At 31.3% G+C, this 19088-nt stretch overlaps 1 pseudogene across 1 annotated transcript; it reads left to right on the top strand.

The window, feature by feature from the left end:
- The first annotated feature begins 2174 nt into the window (after nucleotides 1-2174).
- On the top strand, nucleotides 2175-3087 carry LOC120083685 (abscisic acid receptor PYL12 pseudogene; annotated as a pseudogene). Its single transcript, XR_016531359.1, has one exon. The product of XR_016531359.1 is annotated as an abscisic acid receptor PYL12 pseudogene (transcript).
- The last annotated feature ends 16001 nt before the right edge of the window (nucleotides 3088-19088 follow it).

Below are 19088 nucleotides of genomic sequence, written 5' to 3'. Positions count from 1 at the left end.
TCGGAATGGATGGCTACCATTTAATCTTACTATTGTAACAAATGTGATTCTAATATATTAATCTGTGTAAATGTGCAGCTTTTTTAAAAATTCAAAGGATAACTTTCGTAGTAGCTGATTTATTGTTCTAAAAAAATCCAAAAGAAAGGTAGTAGGTGATTTATTCTCCAACCGAACATCTTTATTTTTTGTTGACATTATTCTTTTTCAGTTACTCTCTTTTATTAGGGAAAAGGAAACAAATGTTAGAATATTGTTTCAATCTTCATATTTTTCGGTTTCATGCATTTTGTTTGTTTGTTTTTTTAATCGTTGAAACGTCTATTTTGACTTTCGTACTTTTAAAAAAAATAAAACTATCTATTTTGTTTCATGTTATTGATGGTTAACTGATTAACAGTACATTAACTTTTCTTTTTCTTAAAAAAAGTAAGTTTCGCATGATGGTTTTACTTACCAACTAAATGAATAGAATTAGCTATGAGTAAGCATCGTTTTAGTTACCAAATATGTTAAATACATATATCATGTATTAGTTTAATATAGTGCAAATTGTGAGTTCAACATTTTAACTAAATTGAATATTTACCATTAAATTTATAACGTAGTGATTAAGACATTTACTTCATTATTTAATTTAAATTTGGAGGTTTAAGTTTCACCCATACATAACATTAACAATGGTTTTAAGAGTTGCGCCTAGATGACGAAGGAATTAAATTCACAATTTATTTGTAGTTTACTCTTAATTAATTAAAAACAATAGAGTAAGAGATGATTGGCCTATGGTGTTAGAAAAAATTAATGATTTAAAAAATTCGATCAACTCAATCCAACTTAAAGCATTCAAATAAATTAAAATTTTATGGATTTGGTTAGTTCATGGTTTCACTTTAAATAACCCAAAAAAACTCAAAATACTTTGGCAGAGTTACTTCAAAATTGATATGGAGAGATATTATAAAAGAAAAACAACAATAAAGACTGTAGAGGTATCATTTTCAAAGAAGAAAAATCTTTTGGATTCTAATCAATCTTATATAAAAATAAATCTAGAAAAACTACCTACAGATCTTGGTCTAAGATATTGTAAATGCAATAAATTTTGTCATAATTGTAAAGAAATACTATAGAAAATAAGAGAATCTGATTGAGATGTGTTGTTGAGTATGGTTTTTGATTTATGGCATAGTCATGATATTTAAGTCCTTAAAATAGATGACCTATTTATAATTCATGGGCGACAAAGGCGAAATTCTCAACCGGTTAGAAATTTACATCATTATTGTGTTGAAGTTTTCTATGTCATCATTAATATGCAACTTCAAGAGGTGAATAATCATTTTACTGAAACAAATATTGAATTGTTTCTCTGTGTGGCATGTCTAAATTCGAGTAATTCATTTGTTTCTTTTTATAGAAAAAAAATTTAGTTATTGCTCAATTTTACCCAAAAGATTTTTTAGCTATTGAACTCTTTATGCTTAGGATCAACTTCAAAATTATGTTATTAATGTGTTCAAATATTGAGTTTGTTGAGCTAAAAAGCATATGTGATCTTGTAGTAAAAATAGTCATGATGATTAAAAACAAGATTTATCCATTAATTTACAAATTACTCATCTCGATGTTGATTTTACTGTTGTCATAGATACTGTAGAGAACATTTTTTGTTATGCATATTATGAAGACTTGATTGTGCAATAGTGAAAGGTCGGTGGATGAATGATTGTTGTATAGTCTATATTGAAAATGATTTATTTGATAAGTTAGATATTGAAGTTATCATTGATCAATTTCAAAACATGAAAACTCATAGATGACAATTGTAATGTATTAAATTAGTTAATTTATGAAATTATGAATATATGTTTTTATTTTTTTTTATATATTCTTTTTATTAGACATACCTATAGTGTCTCTATATGGAATTTCAGGCTCCACTACTGATTAAAAAAATAATTAAAGAGAAGTTATCGTTGAACCACGGTATGAAGTGGAAAAAGATTGAAGTTGAAAAATAAACAATTATATGGTCAAAAGAAATAAAAGGATAAAAAGAAAAGTTGGAATGGAGATACGTTCAAAGTCGGATGAAGTTGGGATGTATGTGACGTTATGATACTTTGAGATATTTCTTTTTATATTATATTAATACTTCGCTTCCAAGTTATATATACAACAAACGCCGCCTTCATAAACCATTCATATCCCAAAATTATATAATTCTTAAACCGACCAACAACCTAATCTTTTATCCTTAAAACATTCCTTTTTCTTTACTAAAATTCTCTCTTTTTTTTAAAAAAAAAAAAAAAAAAGAAAAAAAAGAAAAAAGACACACTCAAAAACTACTTGAAATTATGCACTGTAACGGAACCGCTACGGAGCGCAAGGCTAGCACATGCACGGACTCAATGATCCGGCTTTACCACACCCCAAGCCTTTCCCCGAACCAATGTGGCTTCAGCCTCTTTCAAGTGGTTCAGGCGCCTCTTGCTCTAGTATGGTCCATGGTTCGCCGCTTCGACAACCCACAGGCTTACAAGCGGTTCGTTAAAAGCTGCACCATCCGTCAAGGCGATGGCGGGGTTGGCACGGTTAGAGAGGTGGTGGTGGTTAGTGGCATGCCGGCTAACACAAGCGTGGAGCGGCTCGAGCGGCTGGATGACGAGGCACATGTCATGGTTTTTACCATCATTGGCGGGGACCACAAACTGGCGAATTACCGGTCCACCACCACCTTACATGAGGAGGAGGGCGGCGGCGGAGGGAATACGATGGTGGTGGAATCCTATGTGGTGGATGTTCCCTCCGGAAGTACCAAAGAAGATACCATTTTGTTTGCTAATACCATTGTCACGTGTAATCTCAGGTGGTTGGCTCGTAAAGCTGAAACGCTTATCTAATGTGCGACTTCCTTCCTTTTTTTCGTTTTTTTTTTTTTTTTTTTTTTTTTTTTGCAATATGCTTTATTAGGTCGGTTGTTTTGCTTTTATTCCCACCCCCCAAAAAGGGAACTGTCCGTATCTTCTTTTTTAAGTAAACTATTATCTTGTTTTAGTTTCTGAAAATTTTAATTTTGCTTTAAGAATTATTTATTAAGTCTAATTGTTAAAATTTGTTGATATGCGTCTTTTGTTTTCTTAATATATTTGTATAATAATAGAGACAGATTATGTCGATACTATTCTGCACACGTGCAAAATTCAAAGCACATCTTCATCCATTAGCGAAATTCTTGTGAGGTGTAACTCAAGTGTATAGTTTAATGAATTGGTGAAGATTAATCCTGTCTATATATACTAGAAAGAAATGAAACTTCATAGATTTTGAATAGATTCCAATAATATAGGATGGTGTAGTTTTTAAAATAATTGTTGGTAGTTGCGTTTAAACGGACAGGGGTTAAGAACGATGAAAAAAAAAACAGTGTGCTAGACGATTTTGAGAACGGAACTCGTTTGGTGCCCGAAACAGCCTCCGGGACCCACTTTTCGCTGAAGTGTGGAGTAAAAGAGTGCTTGATAAATTTTAAGTTTAAATTAGAAAAAGCTAGTTAAATTTTTTAGTAAATTAATATTAAATTACTGTAATTTAGTTATGTAATTATTTGAAAATATATATGATTTAAATTGCAACCATTTTTGTTTAATTAAAAAAATAATTATTATAAGAATGTGAACCAATTAAAAATTGGAATACATGTGAGAAAATAAATTAATGAAATGAAAATTTTGATATGAGTAAGGAAAGATATTAAATTTTTAGGAAAGCTAAAATCTGGAAGTCTCCATCAAATAACTTTTGCATGTTAGAAAAATTTTAAAAATGATTTTTGGTAGATTAATAAATAAATGATTATCCTAAAAACAAGTTTTTAGGATTAGGCCTAAAGAATATAAGGGTATGTTTAGTTGGCAATTCAAAATTTGTTTTTATATTTTTAGATTTATAAATTAAAAAAACATGTGTTTCAGAGAGAATTTAAATTTTATTTTTGAAAATTGTTTTTGAATTACGTAAATTTTGAAAACATCTATGTTTTCAATGTAAATATATTTTTAATTTTTAATTTTAAAATATAAAATTTTATTAAGTAAGAATAAAATGATAAAAAATATAGTATCACATATTATAAACTCTATTTATTATTTTTTTAAAATAAAATATGTATTAGATAATGTATTATAAATTATATAATATCATGAAAAAATAATTATACAAAATTAAAAAAATTAAATGTATAGTATGTAATGTATTATAAATCATATAATATTATAAAGTAATAATCATAAATTTCTTTAAACATAAAACATGTTCCTTATTGTTTCGGTGTTTTCAGATTTTGCTGTAGAGCATTTAAAAGGTGTAACTTTGCAGATCATTGTTGGTATAAAATGGGCCAAATTTAGTGTGAAATGGGGGCCCAATTTTAGATTTATACCTATCCAATCTCATATATTGGGCCTGCAGATCCATGAAATGTAGGGATAGCAACGCATGACAGCCCTATGTCAACATATTCTATTATTTATTCAAATGTCTAAGTGGATTGGTTAATTAAACAAAAATTAGGATCCAATTACCTTTTAGTCTCCAACCTACAATTATACTCTTATATAGGCGGCTAGAGAGAGAAATTGCATTTACGATACACTTTTCCATATTCACAAATCATTGGAGTGAGATTATGCATTTATTATATTCTATTAATTATTTGAGATTTCTTCTCATTTTCAATTAACAAAGAAAATACATTTAATATGATTTTTATTTTTCATTTAATACATTTAAACGTATTAAGCAACTGATTTTTTTGACAGATTCTAGTTATTTTAAATATATCTCAGAATATTGTTTCAGATGCTTGCAAATGTTTAACTAATATATGAAATATACTATATATATAAATAAAAGATTGACTCAATGTTCAACATAAATCCTAATATATATCATAAATTTCTTTTATATCATAGTATGTATAATCCTCAATAAATCATAATTTAATAACAACTCCCTATTAGAAGTCTAATTCAAAATTAAATTAACAATTTCAATTTACCATAGTATATAAATCACTCAATGTTCAACATAATTTATAGTATAAATCAAAAGTTCCATTTTTAGCACAATATATATCATAAATTCCATTTAATTAGTCAAAAATTCCAATATATTCCATTTAAGCTTTAAATATATTTATTATATATTATTAATTAGTTGAGATTTTTTCCCATTTGAAATTAATGTGATTTTTTGTCCCAAGTTTGACTTCAAACACACACATATATATATACACATATAAAGATGTCCACGGGACGGGATTGGGACGATGAAGGCTTCCCCATCCCCATCCCCGCGAAATTTTCCACGAGGATCGGGGCGGAGATTCCCGTGGGAAAAAATTTTCCGTTTGTTTTTTTAATATATTTATTTTTAGCAATTTTGTTTTTTGAATCAAATAAAATAATATATATTAAATGAGTTATTTCCAATAAATTTTTCATCCAAAGGAAATAGTATAAAAATAATACTATTATATGTGTAGAAATATAATTTAATCCTATAATTTCTAAAAGTTAAAATTTAAATATTATAATATCATAGTCAAACTTTCCATTTAAATACTACAACATTTATGGTTTAAGGTAGAAATAAACAATTGAGAAATGTATTAAAGTGCGAAAATGTTGAAATGAAAACTAGAAAATAACTAATTTTTTATACCACAATTTTTGTAAAAAGTATATAGATAAAATAATAATAATTATAATAATATTGGAAACTCATATTCTATTGAGTTACCATTATTAATATTATTAATATTAATATCAATATTATTATTATATAAATACAATTATATAATATATTTATTGAGACGGGAGGGGAAATGGATGGAGAATATAATCCCCGTCTCCATTCCCGTTTAGCCAACAGGGAAAAAATCATCCCCACTCCCTCTCTCATTTCCCGTCTAATCGGGGATTCCCCGTCGGGAACCCAGCCCTGCGGGGTAAATGGACATCCCTACACACACTGATATATGTATTTATACAACCTTTGTTTATTTGAAAATATGATATATATGATATACACTGTGATATAAATTAAACTTATTTTATATCATGATATATTATGGTTTGAAGCTATTAAATTAATTTTCAATACACTTCGATTAGGAAATTGTTGTTAAATTTTGATTTATTGAGATTATATATAATGTGATATAACGATTTACATATTGTGGTATACTTTATAATTAGTTAGAACATTTGCAAGAATCTAAAACAATGTTCTAAGATATATTTAAAATAACCATGAATTTATCAGAAAGTTGTTTGATACGTCAAATGCATTAAATAAAAAATATAATAATGTTAAATGTATTTTTTAAAATTGGGAGAAATCTCAAATAATTAATAGAATATAATAAATATATTTTCTCTCTCCAACATTAAAAATATTTCTTTAATATGAAAAAGTATATAATAGATATACTTTCCCTCTCCAATTTTCTCTCTAGCCGTCCACCATAAGGGGCATTTTTGTCCAAAAATAGGATTAAATCCTTTAAATGAAAATAAGTTTTCAAAAGAGATTAAATTTATAATAATCCCATGTGATGATTATAAAAAGTAATTATAATTGGTAACCGAATAATAATTCAGTATATAACAATATTTTAAAAAAATACAAATATAACAAAATTTATCGATAGACTTTTACCAATAATATGATCTATCATTGATAGATTTTTACTAGCGATAGATAGTATATCACATATAGATTTCGAGAATTAGATCTAAATTTTGCTATATCAATAAATTTCTTTTTTTTATTGTTTTATATCTGCTAATATTTTAAACAAGATTGATATATTTGCAATGGTTTGAAAATTTTGTTTTAAATTAAAAAATTTAATAATATACATCTTGAAAAGGGCAAAATTTGAGATGATCTGGATGTGGGAGTGATGGGGAATTGGTTACATCGAGCATAGCTTTCTTTGTAGATGAAAAAGGGGAATGGACAGGAAACAAGGGTCTCCACATATGTTTATTTGATTGCTCACTCATCCCTACTATACATTGATGTTAGTCAAGCGGCCATTACTATCACTTTGATTTTTAAAGTTTGAACTTGGTATCTATATCGAAAGTTGATTAAATGATTTGGTAGAGATAAAGCTCTTGTAATGAGCATAATCTTTTTATCTCATACACTTCTATCATTCATCTTCTTCTCATTCTTTTCGTTCAATAAGAATAGACCCTTGATGATCTTGACGAAGAGTTCACTACATGGAATTCGATGATATATGTGATAAGGACAACATAGATCTCTACATATCTTTTATAAGTGGTATGATATTGTCCACTTTGGACATAAATCGTCGTGATTTTGCTTTTGAAACCAACCAAAAGACCTCATAGCAATGAAGTAAATCATTCTTACTAAAGAATACCATGAATCTTGTCAGGCCAAAAAAATCGCCGTCGCCTACGATCTCCAATCAAACAAATATTGTTTGTAAATTCACCGAACTATTATTTATACTACTAGATAGCACAAGTGACAAGTACAGGATCGAACCACAAGTAGGCCAAGAATTAAATCTCACCTAAGCTTAATTTGACTATGAAAAGCAGTAAAAGTTGGAGTTTGGTTGTTTGGATAGAATAAAATAACATGCATGGAATTAATGCAAAGGATAAATATAATCTAGGTTGGAGTCTATCTATTTTCTAGAGTAAAAGGGAGAATTCTATGCAATTTCTATCATGGAGTTCATTAATTAAACAAACATTTCGTTCTATGCATGCACAACTACTAAATCAATTCGATTCAACTAGCCTCTACAAAGGCCGACAACTAATTAAAAGCAAGCAAATCAATCAATTAATTGATTACAAAGGCCGACAATTAATTAATTAAGGTTGGAAAGTCATTCCCTAATTAAGCTACGTGCTCCTAATTCTTATCGGGTTCCATATAGAAACAAAAGCATGCACACTACGATTTAGGATTCTATTATGTCAATTAACCAATTGGACAACCAAATTAATTAACCGAAATTTTCTTTTGATTTTAGCAATTAAAGCATCCTAGAAATAGTCATCAAATGCATAATTGAATAATGCGAATTAGGTGATTTTAAGTAATCATGCAAAGATATTATGAAGCCAAAAATCAATAGCGAGGCAATCAATGCTTATGAGTGAATAGTCAACCATATAATCATACAATCAAAATTTAATTGGATTCAAAGAAAACATAAATCAGAGTGCATTGAATTCAAAAACATAAATCTCAAGAAATTACATAGAGTTCTTGTCCCAAAAAGCTAGATAGAAAAATTACCTCAAGCAATTCATAGAAAAACCAAAGAAGAAGTTCTAATCCACCATCCAAAAAAATAAATAAATAATCTAACCTAATGATACAAAAAAGATAAAGGGGAAGGAAGAACATGGAGCCTCTCCTCGGCCTCCATTAGTTTTTCATTTTAAATTAGCCCTAAAGTGAAGAGAAGTACTTATAGAAATTGGCATAGTGTTGCAATGTTGATGAGAGCATTAAAACACTCTTGTTGATCCAATCCTCGAGCGTTGGAGCAGAGGTGCGACGCTAGCGTGACACTGCATTGCGCACGCGCTCGTGGCACTCCATCAATCTTCGCAACGTTGCAATGCTTTTGGGTAGCGTTAGCGTTGCAACACTATCCTGCATCTATGCATTCTGCCTCATAGCATTTCCTAGTGTTGCAACACTACGATCAGGGGCATTTTGGTCAATTCTCTTCCTTTGAAGCCCGAATGCTCAAATTACCTCCAAATTGCTTCAGATTAATCCCGTTTGACTCCAAATACTCGGTTCTACCTCTTGCGCGCTCAACACCTATAAAATAGGATAATTAACATTAAAAATCCATTTTTGAGCCTAAATTAAGTTAGGAATTATAGTTATTTTTTTAGAGCCATCAAATCTTTCCCTTTCCTAATTAACATGGGACTTTGTTTGCACCTAACAATTTAGGTGTGTTGAAGATGTCACATGTGGATTATTATTGAATCTACATCCAACAATGATAACAAAATAGTCATATTGTGATAGTTTCATTGAATATTTTTTTTTTTAGCAAAAGAAGTAGGGAAACTTAACTATCGAATCATTTTTCGTTTGTCAACTAACAATTAATAATAAAACTATTTTGGAGTTATTTGAGGCGCTGAATTGATATAGGTTATCTAGAGTTCATATGATTGTGGAGTTCATATGTCTATGTTTTAGGGTGCAAAGTTGTTTTATCTGAATTCATATGTCTATGTTTGAGGGTGTAGAGTTGTTATGTCTAAGTTCATATATCTGTGTTTAAGGATGCAGAGTTGAGTTCATATGTCATAGGTATCTGGTACAATTTTTTAGAAAAACTCTAAAATAGTATGTTTATATGATAACTATTTTTGTTTGAAATTTTTTATTCAATAATTCTACCAATGATTCTTTTTAAATAAAATGTTGATTGATTTTTTTAGGAAACATATATTATTCATAATCTTATAATATGGTCTTGTTGGGGTTGATACCCTAAAACCTCGCGGTTACGCAGTTTGTAAATTATTTGTACAACGAATTATATATTTAACAAAATAAAGTGTTATTTTATTTGACATTTAGTCTGCATTAACCCAAAACCAATAAACTAAGATCCTAGATTATTTAGTATAGATTAAACATGTATCTGGTGACACACAAGTAGATAATGTTTAAGTAATAACCTGAATAGTCTATAGTAAATGGATAAGGTTGGGTACCTTATCCTGGTGACACTACAGATACAACCCACTTTGTAATTGTTACAATTGTTGTAAAGTGTTACAAATGATCTAATCCTGATCGTTCATGTGGAGACATGTGAGTGGAGGTATCTTGTACAAAGAGTTTATATAAGAACAGACCACGAAATGATTAGTCTCTCATTATAACACCATTACTTGAATAGACTTACATTTAACTAGGATGACCATTGATGACTTGACCTTAATCCTCAGTGAGTTGTAAACTCTTGTCTATGAAGGCGATCCTTTGATCTGTATGGGTGAGAGTAGCCAGATTTGAAGGAACCGTTGAAGGTCCTTGAGCGAAAATGGGATCGGACCCAAATCCCAAATTTTATAAACATCACAATTTTATAGAAGAAATGGAAACGATATGTATTTAATCACAAAAACAACATGCTAGAAAAGCAATTTAGAAAAATAAATAATAATAGGGAGATGAAAACTTACTCTTGAAGAATGTTTTCTTCACGTTTATCCTCTCTGCCAAATGGTCACGAACTCGAAACCTTAATTTAACCCAAATGGCCACCACTAAAAGGAGTCCTCTGTGTTCTTTAGGATGAGAATCCAGGAGTTTTGTGGGCTCTGGCTTTTTGGTGAGAGAAATAATTAAAGATCAGAAGAGAGTTGAGAGATTGGGAGAGATTAACTATTTCAGAACACTTCTGTAAAAAAACCTAAAAAAGGAAGAAGATGAAGAATCAAAATCAACCAGCCTATTCCCATTAACACGTAGTAGAGAGAAAAATAACTCCATCCCTAAAATTATTTTTCAAAAATAAATAACTCCATCCCTAAAATTATTTTTCAAAATTAAAATTAATTTTAATAAAAAACATGAATATATATTTATATGATAACCACTTTATCATGTAATATATATTAAACTATATGTTATATCAAATATAACATGTAACCTGTAGTTTAATATTATATTCTATACAATATAACCTATAGTTCAATTCTCTTAACAACGATATTTAATATAAATCCCATTTTTATTAAATTTACTTATATGAATCAAATTCGAATAATTAATATTTGAATTATATTCAAATATTTATTTCCTCTCAAATAAACTTTATATTATAATGTATCAAAAATATTATAGTAATTATATCACATATAATTAGTTCCCTCGATTAATTTGAACAATTCAAATTAATCCAATATTGATTCTCATAAGTCCCCATTGAGCTATAGAGAGAACCTCATGGACCTATAACTTGAAGCTCTAATGGTACTTTAGTAATTAAGTAAACTCTTTAATTAATTTATTCAACATCCATTAACTGTCGAGCATTTCACTAAAGATCGACAATTGCACTCGTCACACTACAGATATATTTTTGTGTCCATTGGATATAACCAACCAATAATGTGATGACACTTCACAAATTGCTCGTAAGTACAACTAGGCCAAAGTTACAATTTTGCCCCTATAGTTACATCTAACACCTTAAGTACTACTGATCCCTCTAATGAATAATAAATCATAGTCCAACTATGACTAAAACCCCTCTTGGATCAGGAGAAGGTGTGATACCACATTGTTCAAGCCCGGAATCAGCCATTAGGGAAGTAATTTATCTACTTTTCCCTATCTCAAGGAATGAGTGAATTCTGTCTTATATACCTGTGTTTCCAACTCCCAATAAAAGCAATTCCTAAAATGGTAGGCTTGTTGATCGACAATCTAGTCACTCTCACCCATAAAAATCAAAGGACTACCTTCATAGGCAGGATTTCACAACTCATTCAGGATTTAGGTCATGTCACCTATGGTCATCCTGTGAAATGTAAGTCTAAACGACGTTATATAATGAGACTAGTCATTTCGTGGTCCGATCTTATACAAACTCTTTTGTAAAGAATATTCCTGCTCACATATCTCTGCATGAATGATTAGGATCATTTCATTTGTAGCACTTTACAACAATTGTAACATCTACAAAACGGGTCGTATTCGTAGTGTCACCAGGATAAGGTATCCAACCTTATCCATCTACTACAGACCATTTAGGTTATTACTTAAATATGATCCACCTGTATGTCTCTACATACATGTTTAAGCTACAAAAGATAACATTGGATGCTAGTTTATTGGTTTATAGTTTAATGCTACTAAATTTCAAATAAAACATCTCATATTTTATTAAATAAATAAAATGTTTGTATAATACAATTACAAACTATAGAACCCTACGAGATTTAGGCCACCAACCTTAACAATCTCCCACTTGTCCTAAAACTAGTAGGATGTACAATTACAAGTCATACTAATATACAAGTACACAAAATAATAAACTAGGGCATAATACATGCCCAATACAAAATCTCCCACTTGTCCTAGATTAAATGTGGCCTATCCTGTAGACCCATACTCTGTAAGTAACCATTAAACACCTTAGCCATGAAGGCCTTTGTAACAACAACGGTGTGCTCTAAAGCTATCTGTGTGATGATCACGTCCCCTTGATGCACAATCTCTTGGATGATATGATACTTCTATTCTGTGTGTTTCTCACACTTGTGACTCCTTGACTCTTAGGAATTAGCCACAACACAATTATTATCATAATAAAGGGTGATGAACTTTGACATATCTAGAATCACTTCCAAATCAGCCAGGAATTTTCTGATCCATACAGCATCCTTAGTAGCTTCACAAGCCGCTACATACCCAGCCTCCATGGTGGAGTCAGCAATGCACCCCTACTTAGTGCTCCTCCAGACTACTGTCCCTCCGTTAAGAGTGAACACTGATGCTGATGTGGATTTCCTAGAATCCTTATCAGTTTGGAAATTAGAGTATGTCTATTCTATAAGGATCAGGTCCTTAAAACCATACACGAGTATGTAGTCTCTCATTCTCAACAGATACTTGAGAATGTTCTTAATAGCGGTCCAGTGATCACATACTGGATTAGACTGATATCTACCTACTGATTATCCCCACTGCATAATAGATGTCAAGTCTAGTACATAACATCACATACATCAAGCTGCCAACAACCGATGCATAGGGGATCTATCTCATTTCCTCAACCTCTTGAGGTGTCTTAGGACATTGTTCCTTAGACAATATAACTTCATGTCTGAAAGGGAGTAAACCTCTCTTGGAGTTCTACATCGAAAATTTGACAAGCATCTTATCAATGTACGATTCTGAGATAAAGCTAGTGATTTGTTCTTTTGATCTCTAAAGATATGAATTCCCAGAACAAACTAAGCTTCACCCAAATCTTTCATTTGAAATTGGGTCACTAGTCAGTTCTTAACTTCAGTCAGTAGACCTACAGCATTCCCAATGAGTAGGATATCATCTACATATAACATCAGAAAAGCTACTGAACTATTGATGATCCTCTTGTATACACAAGGTTCATCAACATTCCGATCAAAACCATAAGATTTAATTGCAATATCAAATCTTATGTTCCAATATCGAGAAACTTTCTTCAATTCATAGATGGACCGATTAAGCCTACAAACCTTTTGCTCTTAGCATTGGGTTATGAATCCCTCCGATTGCTCCATATAATCAAGATTGCCATTTAAAAAAGCAGTCTTGACGTCCATTTTCCAAATCTCATAGTCATAATATGAGGCAATGGATAAGAGGATTCGGATAGACTTCAACATGGTAACAGGTGAGAAAGTTTTCTCATAATCGACTCCCTCAACTTGGGTATAACCTTTTGCCACAAGTCTAACCTTTAAGGTTTTCACCTTTCCATCAGCACCCGTTTCTTTTTGTAGATCCATTTACAACCTATAGGTTTTACCCCATCAGGTTGATCTATAAGATCCCAAACTGAACTGAATTACATAGATTTCATTTTGAGATCCATAGCTTTGATCCATTCATCTTTGTCAACATCCTCCATTACCTTCTTGTACTATAGCTACCATAGCTAGGATTTCTGTTAAACCTATATATGAGACAGGCAGGTTCGTAACCCTCCCACTACGTCGAGGTTTCCTTAACACTTAAGGTGGATTTGACCTACTAGATGATCCAACTTCAACAATTCTTGTTGAGGTATTGGGTTCTTCAACAACCCTTGTTGAAGTTTCAGTAGTTTCTTTAGAAATTTCATTCAACATAATCTTACTGCGAGACTTCTGCTCCCTTATGTGGTCTTCTTCTAGAAAAGTAGCATTTTTCGACACAAACACTTTATTTTCCTTAGGGTCGAAGAAGTAACCACCTATTGTTCCTTTAGGATAGCCTACAAATAGGCACAACTTTGAACAAGGTTCCAACTTCTTAGGATTTGCCTCAAGCACATGTGCTGGGCAACCTCAGATTCTGAAATGACATAAACTAGTTTTAAGACCATTCCATAAATTCAAAGGTGTTCTCGTAACACTCTTGGATGGAACATAGTTCAAAATATACGCAACAGTCTGTACTGCAAAACCCCAAAACGAGTCATGTAAGGAAGCGTAACTCATCATAGACTGAACCATGTCCAACAAGGTTCGATTTCTCTTTTCTGATACACCATTTTTCTGAGGTATACCAGGTGCTAACAGTTGGGATACAATTCCATGCTCTATCAAATAGTTATGGAATGTAAGATCCAAAAACTCTCCACCTTGATCAGATCAAAATGTCTTAATTGTTCTATTCAATGCATTTTCATTTTTGGCCTTAAACTATTTGAACTTTTTAAAGGATTAAGACTTATGTTGCATCAAATAAACATACCCATACCTTGAATAATCATCAGTAAAGGTGACGAAATATTCAAACCCTCCTTTCGCTTTTACATTCATCGGACCACAGAGATCTGAATGTACAAGCTCTAAGGGTTCTTTGACCCTATGACATTTTCTAGTAAAAGACCTTTTAGTCATTCTTCCTTGAAAGCATGACTCACACACAGGTAAAGAGTTTTTTTCCAAATCTCTTAATCTTATTGAGATTGATGTGCCTTAATCTTAGATGCCAAAGTTGGGGATTTTCTTTAGGAGAAATTTTAAGTCTTTTATTTTGAGTTACTGCAGTTTTAAAACATTTTAGTGTTAAGGAGGGCTTTAGTCGCTAACAATCTTAGCACATAAAGATTATTTTCCAGCTTAGCAGAACAAATATTAATACCACTCTTTGAAATAAACACTTCATTTATAGAGAATTAAATACAATAATTTTATTCTAACAAAAACTTTATAGAAATTAAGTTCCTTTTCAGACCAAGAACAATATATACATTTTCAAGTAAAACATATTTATTCTGTAAAGTCAGCTGGAGTCCTCCCACTGCCACAGTTGAGACGAGGTGCCTAGTTCCAACATGCATCGTTATCTCCCTAGATTCCAATTACCTCCAGGAACTAATTCCCTAAAATGAAGAACAAACATGGTTAGTGGTGCCTGAATCAATTATCCAGGAAGAATCATCATTCTCTACTAAATAGGTCTCTAATACAAGTAAATCATATTTACCTTACTTGGCCTTCTTCTTTTTTGCCAAGTAATTGGGACAGTTCCTCTCCCAATGTCCTTCATAGTTGCAATGAAAACAGGTTCCCTTTGCAGCCTTAGCCTTTTTGCCCTTCTGGGCAGCAGCTGGTGGGTTAGCTTCCCCCTTTCCCCCTTTCCTCTTCTTTCACTTTTTGGTGTCGGAAGAAGAAGACACAAACTTAGTTCAAGAAGACGATCCTTTATAGAACTTCTTTGAGGATGAGATAACATTTGCCTCTCCCTTTTGTTTCTTGATTGTAGTCAATTATGTTAATAACAACATTGCTACAGAACTGTAGGAAATTTTTAGGTAAAGATTCCAAAATGAAGCTAACCTAACTGGCTTCATCAATGACAGACCCATTCATCTTCGCCACATTGAAGTGGACTATCATGTTGAGAACATGTTCTCAAACAGATGCCCTTTCTTGCATATGGGCATTGAATATGTGTTTAAGAGCATCGTGCCTGAGTTGTACGAACGGTTGTCCGAACATCCCCTATAGGGACTCCATGATCTCACGGGCAGTGATCATTGGCTCATGCTTCTTAACCAAGGCTTCTGAAAGGCTTTCCAAGATATATGCTCGGACTTTCTCGTTTGCCCGTGTCCAGCGCTCGTATGCCTTTCAAACATTTTGAGTGGGATTTGGAGCAAGAATAGGAGGATAATTCTCCATAAGGATAAAATGGAGGTCATCGATTATCAGTACAGTGTGATTGTGTTTTCTAGGTTGTATAATTATCGCTCGTTAGTTTGTCGGTGGTGAGCAGATTTAAAGTCACAGAAGTCATAATAAAATTGTTGAAACCATACAAATTATTCATATTAGTATATCTTACATTAACCCATTTAGAAAAACCAATCAATTTTAGCAAAATAATCTAATGAGCACCCTAAGTGACATCTATTTTGCAATGATACTTTAGTGGATCAGGACAAAAACCACCGTAAAGTGATCAGATGCTCCTTCACTGAAATGAAACTATCTCAACCAATAGACAGAACAACTCCTTGTTAATGTAACTATCAGTCACCATTATTCAATACAGAAATAGTTAAACTCGCTTAATATTTCTTGTAAGTGTAACCACTCATTTTAGATTCTAGAGTTCTACCCCAATGAGCTAACCGTAGAGGAAAACTGATTGGGGAAAAAACCAAGGTAACCCTTATCCATTTCTGGTGTTTGAATAAAGCATTATGCAAAATGTCATCCGTAGGGGAACACTCAAGGTGACTCGAGGCCGAGCATGAAACTTTACTTTAAACTAATGAGAGAGACTAAGGGATCAGTTGACACTTATCTCGCTCCCACTTAATATAAACGCTCTCTCCATTAACCTTGGTATTGATCTATATAAACACCATCTATAGGGGGACCCTTATGGTGCCTTAAGGCCCAGTATAGATCTCACGGTGTGAACATTTAGGGAGAAACACAAAGAAGAAAAATGAAGTATCATATACCCCATTTTCATCCCACTGAGTGTTTTACCTAGGGTTAATTAACTTAGAAGAATATGACTACTGATTTTAACTAAGTGTTTGTTTAATTTGTACAAAAGTAACACTTACTTTTGATAGTTAAACAATTTTGATTAATGTTTATTAAACATTTTAATAAACTTTAATCAAACATTGCATGCTTGTAACAAATCTATCTAATTCACCTTTCCATGTAAGTTCCCAGGTAGGAGTGTTATATTTTCGTCAACTTAAATACAGTTCCCAGGTAGGAGTGTTATGTTTTCATCAACTTAAATACTCCAACCTAGATAGAACAAACATTAGACGAAAAGTCCCTTATAGATACATTTGTTGCAAATTTAATCTTTTAATTAAGAATCAATTTAATCCTATTAAACCGATTAAAAGACTAAACTTAAATTTCTAATCTCAAAGAAAGGTGATCTTAGGTCTATATGAATCATATTTTAAAACTATTTTAAAAGATGATTTTAACCTAAGATTTGCATGCGACCTGAATTATTGATTTTAATTTCTAATTTCATTAATGATAACTTTTATAAAAAAAATGAAATTAATTAAAACCACACATTGCATGTGAAAGCATACTTAGATAATATTATAACAATTATAAAATACTCTGAAGTGGTGATATGCTTCATGCAATTCTATTTCATTACTAATATACATAACATTTATATACTAAAGTAATAAAATAAATAATTACATACATCCAAACTTACATCCATACACTATATTATAACTCTTATAATATTAGATACATGTATATGTTATTAATGCATGCATGTATATATTATAATATTTATACTATATGATGCATGAGTATGCTATATTAATCAAATCATGCAATTATATATATTATAACACTTATAATATAAATGATGAATGAAATTAAATACATAACTTATGGTGGGATTTAATACTATATGACATAAAATATGACATATATATTTAAATAAAAGTCATACATCAAATGCATAATTTATAAAATAATTAGTGGATCGGGATTAGACACTTAACAATTAATTAAATTAATATGATATGATACTAATATTAATTTAATTAATCAAAGTAACTAACTATTACATAAATAAATAGTCAACTGATTCAAAACAAGCGAACTGGGCCTTGAACGCTCGAATCGAACCATCTAGCCTTCGGACCAGACTCGAATCGCTCAAACTGATCGAATCGCAAGCGAACCAAATGAGCCACAAGCCGAATCAAACAAGAATCAGTTTGTTCTTTCCTTCTCCAAGTGTTGCAATGTTGTGGAAAGAACATAGCGTTGTTCTTCTTCGCAGCATTGCGACGCTAGGGAACAATGTTGCAACACTACGGTACAATCTCCACTGTATAGCCACGATCTTCTTCGTTTTTCCTCTGGGATTGGTCTTGATTTCTCCAGAACATATAATTGGGATTGAGTCTATAGTTTCAATCGCAATTATATGCCCTAAAACATGGGCCCTTAAAAATTAAATTGTAAAAAAAAGCGACCAATCTAAAAAATATCCAATAATTTTAAACCATCACATTCTTAAACATTCATCACATGAAAAAATAGAATGCTTAAATCCCACCATTAAACTGTAAAATTAATTCCAAAATATCAAAAGAAAATGGGCTACAAACCCCGCTTTGATATTAATTGAATGAACCGCTGAAGGTCCTTAAGCGGAAACGGGATCGGACCCAAATCCCAAATATTACAGAAGAAGTAGAAACCATATGTATTTAATCACAAAAACTACATGCTGAAAAAATAATTTAGAAAAAAAAAATAATAATAGGAAGATGAAAACTTACCCTTGAAGAATGTTTTCTTCACGTTTATCCTCTCTGTCAAATGGCGACAAACTCGAAACCTTAATTTAACCCAAATGTCCACTACCAAAAGGAGTCCTTTGTATTCTCTAGGATGAGAATCCATGAGTTTTGTGGGCTCTGACTTTTTGGTGAGAGAAAGAATTAGATATCAGAAGAGAGTTGAGAGAGTTAAGAGAATGGGAGAGATTAACTATTACACAACACTTCTGTAAAAAAAAATTAAAAAAAAAAAGAAAAACCTAAAGGAGGAAGAAGATGAAGAATCAAAATCAACAAGCCTATTTCCACTAACACATAGTAGAGAGAAAAAAGGGAGGGAGTTAACTCCCTCCCTAAAATTATTTTTCAAAAATAAAATTAATTTTAATAAAAATATGAATTTATATTTATATGATAACCACTTTATCATATAATATATATTAAACTATATGTTATATGAAATATAACA

The sequence above is a fragment of the Benincasa hispida genome, chromosome 8 (assembly GCF_027475165.1).
Source record: "Benincasa hispida cultivar pf3 chromosome 8, pf3_genome.v1.1, whole genome shotgun sequence".
Lineage (NCBI taxonomy): Eukaryota > Viridiplantae > Streptophyta > Magnoliopsida > Cucurbitales > Cucurbitaceae > Benincasa > Benincasa hispida.
This window is presented reverse-complemented; position numbering and strand designations above follow the sequence as displayed.